Below are 11,770 nucleotides of genomic sequence, written 5' to 3'. Positions count from 1 at the left end.
TTCTTTTCTCTTTTCCTCCATCCCAGTTATTCCTTCCTTTTGAGCAGTTAGAAGAAAAGTTTTAACATACATGAAAATTATTGTAGCTCTTTTCATCTTCACATAATTAATTTCACATCTTTTTTTAAAATTTCACATCTTAATGATAATACAGTTAGTCCTCATTATTCATGAGTTCTGCATTGCAAATTAACCTACTTGCTACGATGTATTTGTAGCCCTCAAATCAACGCGGTTGGTGTTTTCACGACCATTTGCAGGCGTGCACAGAATGCTGAAGAATCTGAGGGCATTGTCTGAAGAACATGTTCCCAGGTGAAGTTAGACAAAGTGGTCTCTGCCGCCTAATTTCAGCTCACAGCCTGTAAGCAACCATCCTTTCCAAGGTCTGTTTAGTGCCCACAAAGCGTTTGGTGCTTTGCTGTTGGTGATTTCGCTGTTTGTCTCTGCTGGGCATGGTGGCTCATAACTGTAATTCTAGTGCTCCAGAAGCTGAGGCAAGATGGTCACCGTGCGTTTGAGACCTGCCTAGGCTACGTAATGAATTCAAGGCCAGACTGAATGACCTACATAATGAGACCCTGTCTCAAAACAACAAAACAAAACAATAAGTAAGTAAATAAATAAAATGGTCCCCAACAGGCTGGGGATGTAACTTAGTGATAGCGTGCTTGCCTAGAATGCACAAGGCCCTGAGTTCAAACCCCAGTACTGCCAAATGTATTGACTAAATAGCACATGGTATAGCTGTACAATAGAATCTCTGTGATGACTGATACACTGTGTCAACTTCAGAAGTTTAAAAGTTTAACTAAGTGACTCAGTAGGGGGCCAGAGTCCTCACTTCTAAACATCCTCATCCTGTGCAAGAGGAGAGCAGGGAGATGGTGTGAGTGCTACACTCACCCTAGGGCAGGTAGCCTGCATACAATATAAGGGAGGAAACGAGTCTTGCTCACCCGCTTCTGGCTCTTGCTGCTTTTGCTGTCTCCTGCTGCCTTTTAAGTGCTGCCCCTGTGCCATACCACCCTGCCTTGGAGTCAGCTGATTACCGACTGAAACTTCTATAAAGTGAGAGCTAAATAAACCTTTCCTTCCTTAATTTTGGGAATCAGGTATTTTGTCTCAGCAATGAGAGAAGAGTAACTAAGACACAACCTTTAATAAGAAAAAGAAGCTGGGCATGGTGGCACATGCCTGTAATAGCAGCACTTGGGAGGCTGAGGCAGGAGGATCTTTGCAAATTCAAGACCAGCCTGGGCTACAAAGTAAGCTCAAGGCCAGCCTGAACTGCATAGCAAGACCCTGTCTCAAAAAGACAAAAAAAAGAAAAGAAAAATAGTAGACTTGGCCAAACTTCTAGGGTTTAAAGCAGTGCCCAAACTGCTAGGGTTTAAATCCTGGCACTGCCACCTACTAGATCTGTGACTTCATTTAAGCTCTTTTTTGCTCGTTTTTTTGTTTTTGGAGACAGGGTCTCACTATGTAGTTCAGGCTATCCTTGAACTCACTATATAGCCCAAGCTGGCCTCAAATTCATGGCAATCCTCCTGCCTCAGCCTCCCTAGTGCTGGGATGACAAGCATGTGACACCACACCCAGACTATTTAAACTCTTTATGCCTCCGTTTCTTCATTTGTAGCTAAGGAAGTATTAGGACTTTCCTCATAAGACTGTTGTGAGATGAAGAAGCAGTACACGTGACGGATGCATAATAACAGTATACACAATTGCAACCAGTACCAGCATGTGCATTTTTGCAAAGATATGATACAATGTCCAAGATATATTAAGGAGTAAAACTGAAGTGCAGAGTATAGTAACAGGTTATCTTCTGTGAAAACAAACGAAAGAACATGCATGTGTGTACACATGTATGCCAGGATGTCGGAAAATGTGCACAAGAAGCTGGTAATAGTGATTGTTCCAGAGAGAGAAATGGGAGAGCTTGGGGCTGGGGTGGTAGGAAGACTTTTCACTGTGTTACAGTGACTTCAGCCCCCAAACCTTAGAGGTTCAAAACAACAGTAGGGGCTGGGGATTTAGCTCAGCGGCAAAAGTGCCTGCCTGGCAAGCGCAAGGTCGTGAGTTCGGTTCCTGGTACCGGAGAAAAACCAAAAAAAAAAAAAAAAACAACAGCAACCATGTATAATATTGCACGATTTCTGTGGGTTAGGAAATCAGGTAAAGCACAACAGGGATAGCTCATCTCTGCTCTAGAATGTCTGTGGTCTTTGCTTTGATTTTCTGCTAATATTTTAGGTTGACTTTTCATAGTCCATCTTCCCACTGCTGGACACAGTACCCAACACCTCCACTTAAAGGAGAGCTTTGCTCTCATGATTTCAGTCCACGGTTGGCTGGCTCCAAGGCAGAAAGAGCAGGGTAGAAGGGCTAAGCAGGGGAAAGTTGCTCCCCGCAAGGGGGAGGAGCTGGGGAAGGAGACAGGCCCTTCTGAGATTCACACCCAGTGACTCACGGCTCCCACCAGGCCCCACACCCCAACAGCACATTTAGCTATGAGTTCAGCAATAAATAAACCCACTGATAAGCACGGCACTGCTATGATCCAATCACCTTTCAAAAGCCCCACCTCTGAACACAGACTTCTGGGGCACATTCTAGATGTAAGTCATAACCAAACTGCATGAACCTAAGGACAGCAACCACGGTTCATTCATCTCTGGATCGCTCACTGGGCGTGGCATAGGTACTCCAAACAATCTTGAGGGAGTTAACAAAGAAGTAAGAATATACTTTCTCATTTCCTCCACGGCCTGTTTTCCGCCTCAGGTCTTTATCTCAAGGGTGCCCGCTCCCTCTTTGTTGTTCCTAATCTCAGGTCACGCAGATTGAAATTTCACAACCCTAGAAACAAAGCCTCTCACATTTCCAAGTAGGCACATTTTGTATCAGAACAAGTTTTTGACAAACTGTATCAACTGAGGGCCGGGGGTGGCAGGGGAGGACGAGTCCCTGTAGACGAACCCTGAACAGAGAATCAAATTCACACGCACATGGCAGGGGCCAAAATCCAAGACCTCGGGACTTTCCACTCAGAGACACACAAGTGGAGAGGGAGGATGACCTTTCTCTGGAAATGAAAAAAATTTTCTTTAATCTTCAAAACCACCAAAAGACAGAACAGCCTACAAAAAGGCAAAAGGAGCAGCACCTTCATATCTAACACCAAAATTCCAGGGAAGAAAGGCGCTGTCTTTGGGGAAACGCATCAGTCCATTGTTGTGGTGGAAAGGGAGACACAGACCTTTCAACAAGAGCCCAAGGCAGAGAAGAACAAGTGCGCCGTGGGAGAGGGGAGTTGGTATTTCTCTCAGGGGAGAATCAAGAGAAGAAGGTGGTGTAGACAGGGTCTACAAGGGAAAATATTTAATACAGGACACATAATTTATAGAACTATTTTATAATATTCACCCAAAGAGTCAAATGCAAAAGAGTACATGAAATCTGTCCACACACCAGAGACCCAAAGAATCCAGCTGAGGGCCTGGATCCTGTGACAATGTCCTGTACAAGTCCAGCTAAAGATCCAGAGTCCATGGCAGTGTCCTCTGCGGTTCCAGCTGGAGGCCTGGAGCCCAGGACAACGTCTCATGCAAGTCTGTATCAAGGATCTACACTGGGAAGTCCCAAAGGTCAGTCGTGGAAGCTAGAAAGTCTGTGCCAGCGGGATGAAGGATCTGCGCCAGCAGGCTGAGGGATCTGCACTGGAGCCAGGAAGTGGCACTCGTAGTAAGGAGCAGAGCTCCCCCGAAGAGAACCGCAGCCGTCCTCCTTGACAGTGAGGACCCGAGCTCCTCTGACAGTGAGAACAGTGAGTTCACATCAGGAAAACCACCATGACGAGCTCCTCCAGGAGAACCAACAGCTCACCATTTTCCCCTCCAGCTCCCCTTGTATGCTGTTGACAGCAATCCTCAGGTGGGCCCTCCACACCCAGCACCACGCCAATTCAGTTCAACCGGGTGAGACAAATGACCATTAGTTAGACCCCCGCAGAAGGGAGACTCAGAGGGGAAAACGGAGGAGATGGTGAGACGGTGTAAGTTTGGGACTAGCTGGGTCTTCGGTAGCACAAAAAGGACTTTTACAATCACAGATGCCTCGTGAAAATATTCGCCCCTCCCCTTAATCTGTAACCCTCGGTGCACACCAGCCTTATGTAGTTGGGCCGAAGAGAGAAATCAAGGCCAAGGATGGTTACCATGACTAGATATGCACGAATGGGAAACACAAAAACCAAGCAGATCAGAAATAACCGTAAGAACCAAATAGTCCTGCAAACTCGGAGAAATCCTGGAAACACATTGAAATCAGTCTTGGCTAGATCTTGGTCAAATCCCAGAGAACATTTGAGTTACACATAAAATATCAGAAACATGTATCCTGTGGAGATGAAAAGAGGGTTTAGAAGTTAAAGGGATAATTTCCCAAAGGGAGACGCTAAGCCACTGCTTGAAATGATGAGCCCGCCATAGCAGGACCTGAACCGCTGGGCACAAGCAATTCATGGGTGTAAAATCCATTCGGCAGCTCACAACCCACATTTTTAATGAGATAATAAAAAGGAATCATTCAACACCACCAGCCATTAGGGAAAAGCAAATTAAAACCATGGTGAGATACCACCCCACAACTATTAGAACAACTAAAATACGCCAAATACAGGTGAGGATGGATCTCTCCCATACTGCTTGTGGAAATGGACAGCCACTCCACAGAACTGTTTGATGGTCTCTTATAGAGTTCAACATACGCCTTACCATCTGACCCAGCTAACGTCCCCTGGGCATAAATCCCAAGAAATGAAAACCTGTGTATGTACACACACAGATGTACAGGGAGGTTCATCACAGCTCCATTTTTAGTAGCCCTCGTCTGGAAACAACTAAAGTTCTCTTAAGCAGGTGATACCCCCATACCGTGCAACATTACTCAGAAAAACAAGGGAACAACTGATACATTCAACAGCTTGGACAGATCTCAAGGACGTTACGCTGATGAGGAAAGCTAGTCTCAAAAGGAAACGCACTCCTTGTTCCCATTTGTGTAACAACCCTGAAATGACAACGTTTTAGACGTGGAGAACAGATTAGTGGTTATCAGGAGTTACTGGTGGGAGGTGTGGGGGAACCACACAACTCTTAATGTATGGGAAAGTTGAATAGAACCACACACACACACACACACACACACACAAACACACACAAATGAGTATATGTAAATATTGGTGAAATCTGGGGGGGGGGGAGGACATGTATGTTACCCCAGTGCTAATTTCCTGATTTTGATCCTGCAGTATAGTTATGTAAGACATTACCACTGGTGAGATTTGGACCTCAGTGTACTATCTTTGCAAACTCCTGTGAATCTGTAATTATTTCAAAACAAAATACTTTAAAAACTGGAAAGGAATAGAACAGAACAGAGAAGGTCAGAGCTCCTCTCTCACGGTAAGAATGAGTTTTGTTCTGGGTGCTCAGTGTGAGTACTGAGTCACAATGTAAAATGTACTTTTGGGTGTTTGTTTTTGAGACAGGTTCTCACCTATGTAGCTCAGGCTGGCCTCGAACTCACTATGATCCTCTTGCCTCAGCCTCCAGAGTGTTAGGATTACAAGGGTGCACCACCAAGCCCCACACGGAATGTGCTTCTTGGGGATAAGGGTGGTCTCTGAGGTCAAAACCAGTGTGAAAACCTCTGCTCTACAGCAAGCTTGGCTGACTCAATGACAAAGGGGCCAGGCAGACAAGGAAAGAGTTCAGGTGCTGCCACTCACCTTTGCGGACGCCAGTCCACTTCTCACGGCAGCAGGTTTGGTAACAATACAGTCTTTACTTCCCCAAGTCAATATACTTTCTTCTTTTTCTGGAATCATGTGATACTCTTGACCTAGTTCTTTTCTCCACTTTTTCTAGGTTTTTTTTTTTTTTATCGTGATAAAATAGAGCCAGGTGTAGTGGTACGGGCCTGTAATCCTAGCACTTTCAGACAGGCTGAGGCAGGAGGATTGAAAGTTCAAGCCCAGCCTGGATAACTTGGCAACTTAGTGAAACCCTGTCTCAAAATAAAAATTAAAAAGTTTGGGCATGTAGCCCAGTGAGAAGGCCTGCATTCAATCTCCAGGACTGTAGAAAGAAAAAAAAAAAAAAAAGTTGTTTTTTTTCCCTTTTTTTTTAATGGCATTAAATACATTCACCGTGTTGGGCAACTATCACAATTCTCCATCTCTAGAATATTTTCTTCATCGTGTGCTACATAAAAACTGGGGCTGGGGCTGGGGATGTAGCTCAGTGGCACAGCGCCTGCCTGGCAAGCACAAGGTCGTGAGTTCGATTCCTGGTACTGGGAGAAAAAAAAAAACTGGGGCTGTAGCTCTATAGTACGTGCATATAAAGGCTCAGCAACAAAACAAAACAAAACAAACCTTGCCATTCTCCCCCACAGCTTCTGGGAACCACTGCCCTACTTTCGGTCCCTGTGTACTTTCTCCCTACTTTTGAGGGTGAATTGGTGTATTTGCTGAGTAATAAATCACCCCCAAACTTGGCAACATAAAGTAACAAAGCTTTATCATCTCACCATTTGCGCGCGGGGGGGGCGGGGGCACAGATGAGCCGGATGGTTTCCTGCTCAGAGTCTCCTACGGGCTGCAACGGACCTGTGGCCTCGGTTGGAATCGTGGGAAGGCTCGTGGGAAGGCTCAGCCGGCGCGGAGGACCTGCCCCCTAGCTTCCTTGCACAGTTGTTGGCCAGCAGCGGCTCCTCGCCAGCTGAAGGCCATGGACTTCGGTTCTTCCTTGCCTGGACCTCTTTGCAGAGCGACTCACAGAAATGGAAAATCAGAGGCAGATAGACAGGCAGGCAGAAAGGCAGAGAAAATACTCCCCAGGCATCAAAATGGAAATAAAACTTTTATAAGTTAGCCTCAGAAGTGACACACTATTACCTCCGCCATATGTCACCCTGGTGCAATATAGTTCGGGACTCCCCAAGGAGACAGGGCTCTGGAGGACATGGTGAAGGCCAGCCCTCGAAGACGGAGACCTGGGAACAGGAATACTTCTGTACTGTAAGCGGAGCACAGCTCAAGTATGATTAATGACAAGGGCCGCCAGTTTCCACGCTGGGACGACAGAAGGGAACGGTGCAGAATCCAATAAAGTGAAGAAGGGCAGCTGCTAGTCACAGCACCACCTGGGAAAATACCGACCATGTCACAGACTGTGTTACTGAATCTCCAGCCTGGAAATCTTTCAATGTGGAGTATTGGCTAAAGTTTTTTGTTACATTTAATGTGGCCAAACAAAAGACACACGAGCCAGCTAGCCCCATGCTGCTAGTCTGCAAATTCTGCAACAAAGTCTGGGCATGAGGTGCAATAGTAAAAAACTCAGCTTCGGAATCAGCCAGACCTGGATTATTACCTCCTGTTTGACCTTGACCAAGCCTCAGATTCCTTCACTTTAAAGCAAAAACTAAAGCCAGGTGTGGTGGGGCCCACCTATAATCCCAGCACTCCGGAGGCTGAGGCAGAAGGATGGTTGCAAGTCTGAGATCAGCCTGGGCTACAAAATGAGCTCAAGGCGGGGGAGACAGCTCAGTGGCACAGCACCTGCGAGGCAAGTACAAGGTCCTGAGTTTGATTCCCGGTTCCAAAAAAAAGAAACAAAATGAGCTCAAGCCCAGCTTAAACTGCATAGAGGGACCCAGTCTCAAAAATACAAAAAAAAAAAAAAAAAAAAAAAAAAAAAAAAAAAAAAAACAGAAACTAAAAAGAGTGCCATTTCACATTATTTTGGTGAGGATTAAGTGAGACAACATGTAAAGTCCTTAGCGTGAGATCAGCAGCACAGTAACTGCTCCAGAATGTTAGCTGCGGTCATTACTGTTATACCGACAGAGACCTGCGTGAGCTACTAAGCTACGCCAAGGTTTTTCAGGAGTTAACCCCCACCCTACAAAGATAAGAATTGCTACTGAGGCTGGGCCTCCAAGGACTACCTTACTTCCTTCAAAATTTTATCTTGGACAAGCACCATTAACCTCCATGACCTTCATGACCTACAAAAGAAACAACCTTTTTTTTTGTTTCACTTTGTTTTTTTGAGTCAGGGTCTGGCTACAAAACCCAGGCTGGCCTGGAACTCGTGGCAATCCTCCTTCCTCTGCCTCCCAAGTACTGGGCTCACAGGCCTGCACCACTGCTCCCGGCTTGAAACATTTTTGTGCTGTGGAAAATACAGAAGTCACGCCCTGATTTCCCCATTTTCCACGCCTCCTTTGTGTGAAAGCCACATAGCTATTTTCAGGCTGCCAAAACCAACACCCAAAGGGAGGCAGTTTCTCCCAGCGAACAGCAGCCACAGAGGGGCAGCAGGGTGACCTAGGTAGATGTGTCACTTCTTATGGGCCCATTCCAGCCCTATGTGTGAGCCACCTCAGTAAATCCAAACACTTGGCGATCTACTTCTCACTGAATGCCCGCAAGGCCAGGCGACTCGTTATCTCCGCCGGAGTGGCATTCCATTTTGATCAGGAAGTTTATGCTTCTGTTCAAAAAATACCAAGGGAGCATTTACTGTGTTAGGCATTACATTAGGTGCTGGGGATATAGTGGTCAGCAAGACAGTTGCTATCTTTCATTTCCTGTTGCAGCATACAGAAACAAAGAAATGAAAATACAGTGTGTTGGTTCTATATTGCCTAGAGGTGCAGTCTATGAAAAAAAAATGAAATGCAGTAAAGGGACAGAGAATGACAAGAGTGTTACTCTACGGAGGGTTCTCTGAGGAGAGGAACATTAAAGCAGTGCCAAGGCAAATATCTAGACTAAGAGGATCATCAAGCTGCGCATGGTGGCATACACCTGTAATCCCAGCACTCTGGGAGGCTGAGGCAGGAGGATTACAAGTTTGAGCTCAGCCTGGGCAACTAATATTTTGAGATCCTATCTCAAAATACAATACAATTTTAAAATACAGTAAAAGAGCTGCTGATATAGCTCAGTGCAAAGGTCCTGTGTCTTTGGTACTGCAAAAAAGACCCAGGGGAGAAGAGGAGGGACCGGAAGGGGAAGTAGGAAGAAGGGCAGCAAGGACAAAGACACTGGCGCAGGAGTATGTATATCCTTACAGCCTTGGATCCAAGGCAGTCTGGACTGGACTCTCCCTGTCCACACGGCCATGAACCTTGCTACCACTGTGGATTTAATGACATTCGCCGTCTCCCTGCACTGGGAGGGTTGACATTTAGGCCAAGAAGGCTTCATCGATGATCTGTCCCTATCAGGTTCATCTTGTCACCCTTTACCCGTTTCTCCACTGAATCCAGCTACCTTGGGAATCTGCAGAGTTGCATCCCGCATAGTGTAACCTGCCTTCTAGCTACACCCCCCACCCCGCCATCTCTTATAAAAAACGGCACCCTGGACAATGCTGAGGGATGAAGACGAGCCCCAGTGCTCCCTTCCACCTCTCTTATTAGTTCTACATGCTCCAAAGCAGCCTTCTCAACAAAGAAGAGGGAAACGTAACTGGAAGTGAGTGACTCAGCTTTCTCTGCGCCATCTGCAACTGGTGTAGAGTCTGCTCCAAGCAGCTGGCTGAAATCCTGTCACATAGGAATGCCACCCAAGCCCTAAGAAAGCCATCTCGAGAGTCTCATTATAACCTTCCACACCCAGGTCATTGCCAGCAACCTGGCACTCTGTACACATTCAGAGAGCTTTTATTAAAGTATCTGTGTGTTGCAGGAGGATATTTAGGGAAAATCTAATGGGCCCCGAGAGCCTGGTTAGTGATTTTCTCCTGGTGTTCTAATGTTCTGCCCCTCGGTAACAGAACTTCATGCAACTTAGTAATTGGAGACAACTGCAACACTTGATCTTGCTCAGGGGCTACAATCTGAACAGGGACAGCTTGTCTCTGCTCCACTCCCTGGAATGCAGATAGGTGGCTTTTCCTAGTAGATGCTTCGCTTCTTAAGGCCCCCGGAGGCACCATGAGAGTCCTGAAGAACTATCTGGTCTTTTACGGCCTGGCCTCATTGGTTTTGCCGCACATTATTCAGTAGAAGAAAATCACTGAGGCCAATCCATACTTAAACGGTGGGAGAACTGTCTAAGAATACCCGTGTTTTAAAGTCACTGATCATGGGACTGGAGGAGACATTTTTCTGGAGCAATGAATGCTTTGTAGAAACGGGCACTGAGCTGCATAGAGCAGGCAGAGGAAACATCTGCTAGTCCACTGGAGGAACTCTGGGAATCCTGCAGTCCTGCAGGCTTGCTCCCTCTCCTTGCTATCCGCATACTTGACCTATAGGAAGTGGGTTCCTGTTTCCTAAATAAAGGAAAGTTGGGATTAAAGCTCACCAAGTTGGAACAAGTGACTATTCTCGTACTCTGACCAGAAGTGAAGCCCAAGAAGGTTACGGCTGAGCAATGCTTAGCATTGCTCTGCAAAGGGAATCAAGGGCCGGTGAAACCCGCTGAAGATTTGCCGGCTGCGGACGTTCAGGGTTGGCCGACCCCTCAACAGCAAAGGGCAGAGACAGGTTCAGGTCCACCCAACCCCGTTTGCGCTTTCTCCTGGGCACAGCTGGACTATATTTACCAGCTCGCCTTTCATTTAGGTTAAGACCACGAGAGTGAGCCCTGGCCAAAGAAATGAGGGCGAAAGTAAGCGTGGCCCATAAAACTCCAGTGGTCCTGTATCCTGACAGGCGGGAGTGGACTTCCAGGATGGAGGAGCACAGAGAACCAAGGCAGGGGAGGAGACCTGCCTGACCAGGAACCAGCGTAGAATGTGGCTGCTAGAGCGGAAAATCAATTTTTCTTATCTTACGCCTTGTGAAGACTACTTTTTAACGCGTATTGTCTGCCTACTCAGATTGTGAAGCTTGGTTTTCATTCGGGAAATACCACTGCTCTTCCTCTCCAGCCATAAACGGAAGATTGTTACTCCACCCGTAACAGTGGAAAAAGCAGTTTAGAACAGGGGGGAAGGCCGGGCGTGGTGCCACATGCCTGTAATCCCAGCACTCAGGAGGCCGAGGCAGGAGGATCGTTGTGAGTTCGAGGCCAGCCTGGGCTACAAAGTGAACTCAAGGCCAGCCTGAACTGCACAGCGAGACCCTGTCTCTTAAAGACAAAATTAAAAAAAAAAAAAAAAAAAAAAAAAAACAGAACAGGGGGCGAAAATGGGTGGCCAGCTTACCCCCTCCGCTGCTAAATAATGGAATTTATTCTCTGAAGGGGCTGCACAGGCTGAAAATACAACTTTTCTGTGAACGATCTGAGCAGCGCATTATACCCCTCCTGTGGAGGGTTAAGCACGAGAACACTAGCAGATCCGCGGGCCCGACCACCTCCAAGGTGAGCTCAAGGAGGAGGTCGTGAGGGACGCGACCCAGTGTTCCTAGTGCCCCGGAGGCCGCAGGAGGGAAGGGGGCGCCACGATCCTCCCATCCCGGGACTCCCCGCCCACCTCCCGCAGACAGAGCTTGTAACTGCTGCGGGAGCGCTCGCGGGGCGGGAAGGCGACTCCTGAGGGGCGCCCCGGGTGGGGCGGTCTCCCGCGGGCAAGGGCTGCTGCAGAGCGCGCGCGCCCGCACATCCACTACTCACTACACACACGGGAACCGCACAGCCCGCCCCTCCCACGCCCTTCCTGCGGCTGAGCAGCACATTCTGGGAGGGCAGAGAATGCAACCCCAAAAGCACAGCGGGGCGTGCCCCAGGCGGCCC

Source organism: Chinchilla lanigera, unplaced genomic scaffold (assembly GCF_000276665.1).
Source record: "Chinchilla lanigera isolate Chin_1 unplaced genomic scaffold, ChiLan1.0 scaffold00023, whole genome shotgun sequence".
Lineage (NCBI taxonomy): Eukaryota > Metazoa > Chordata > Mammalia > Rodentia > Chinchillidae > Chinchilla > Chinchilla lanigera.
Note: the sequence above shows the minus strand (reverse complement) of the source record.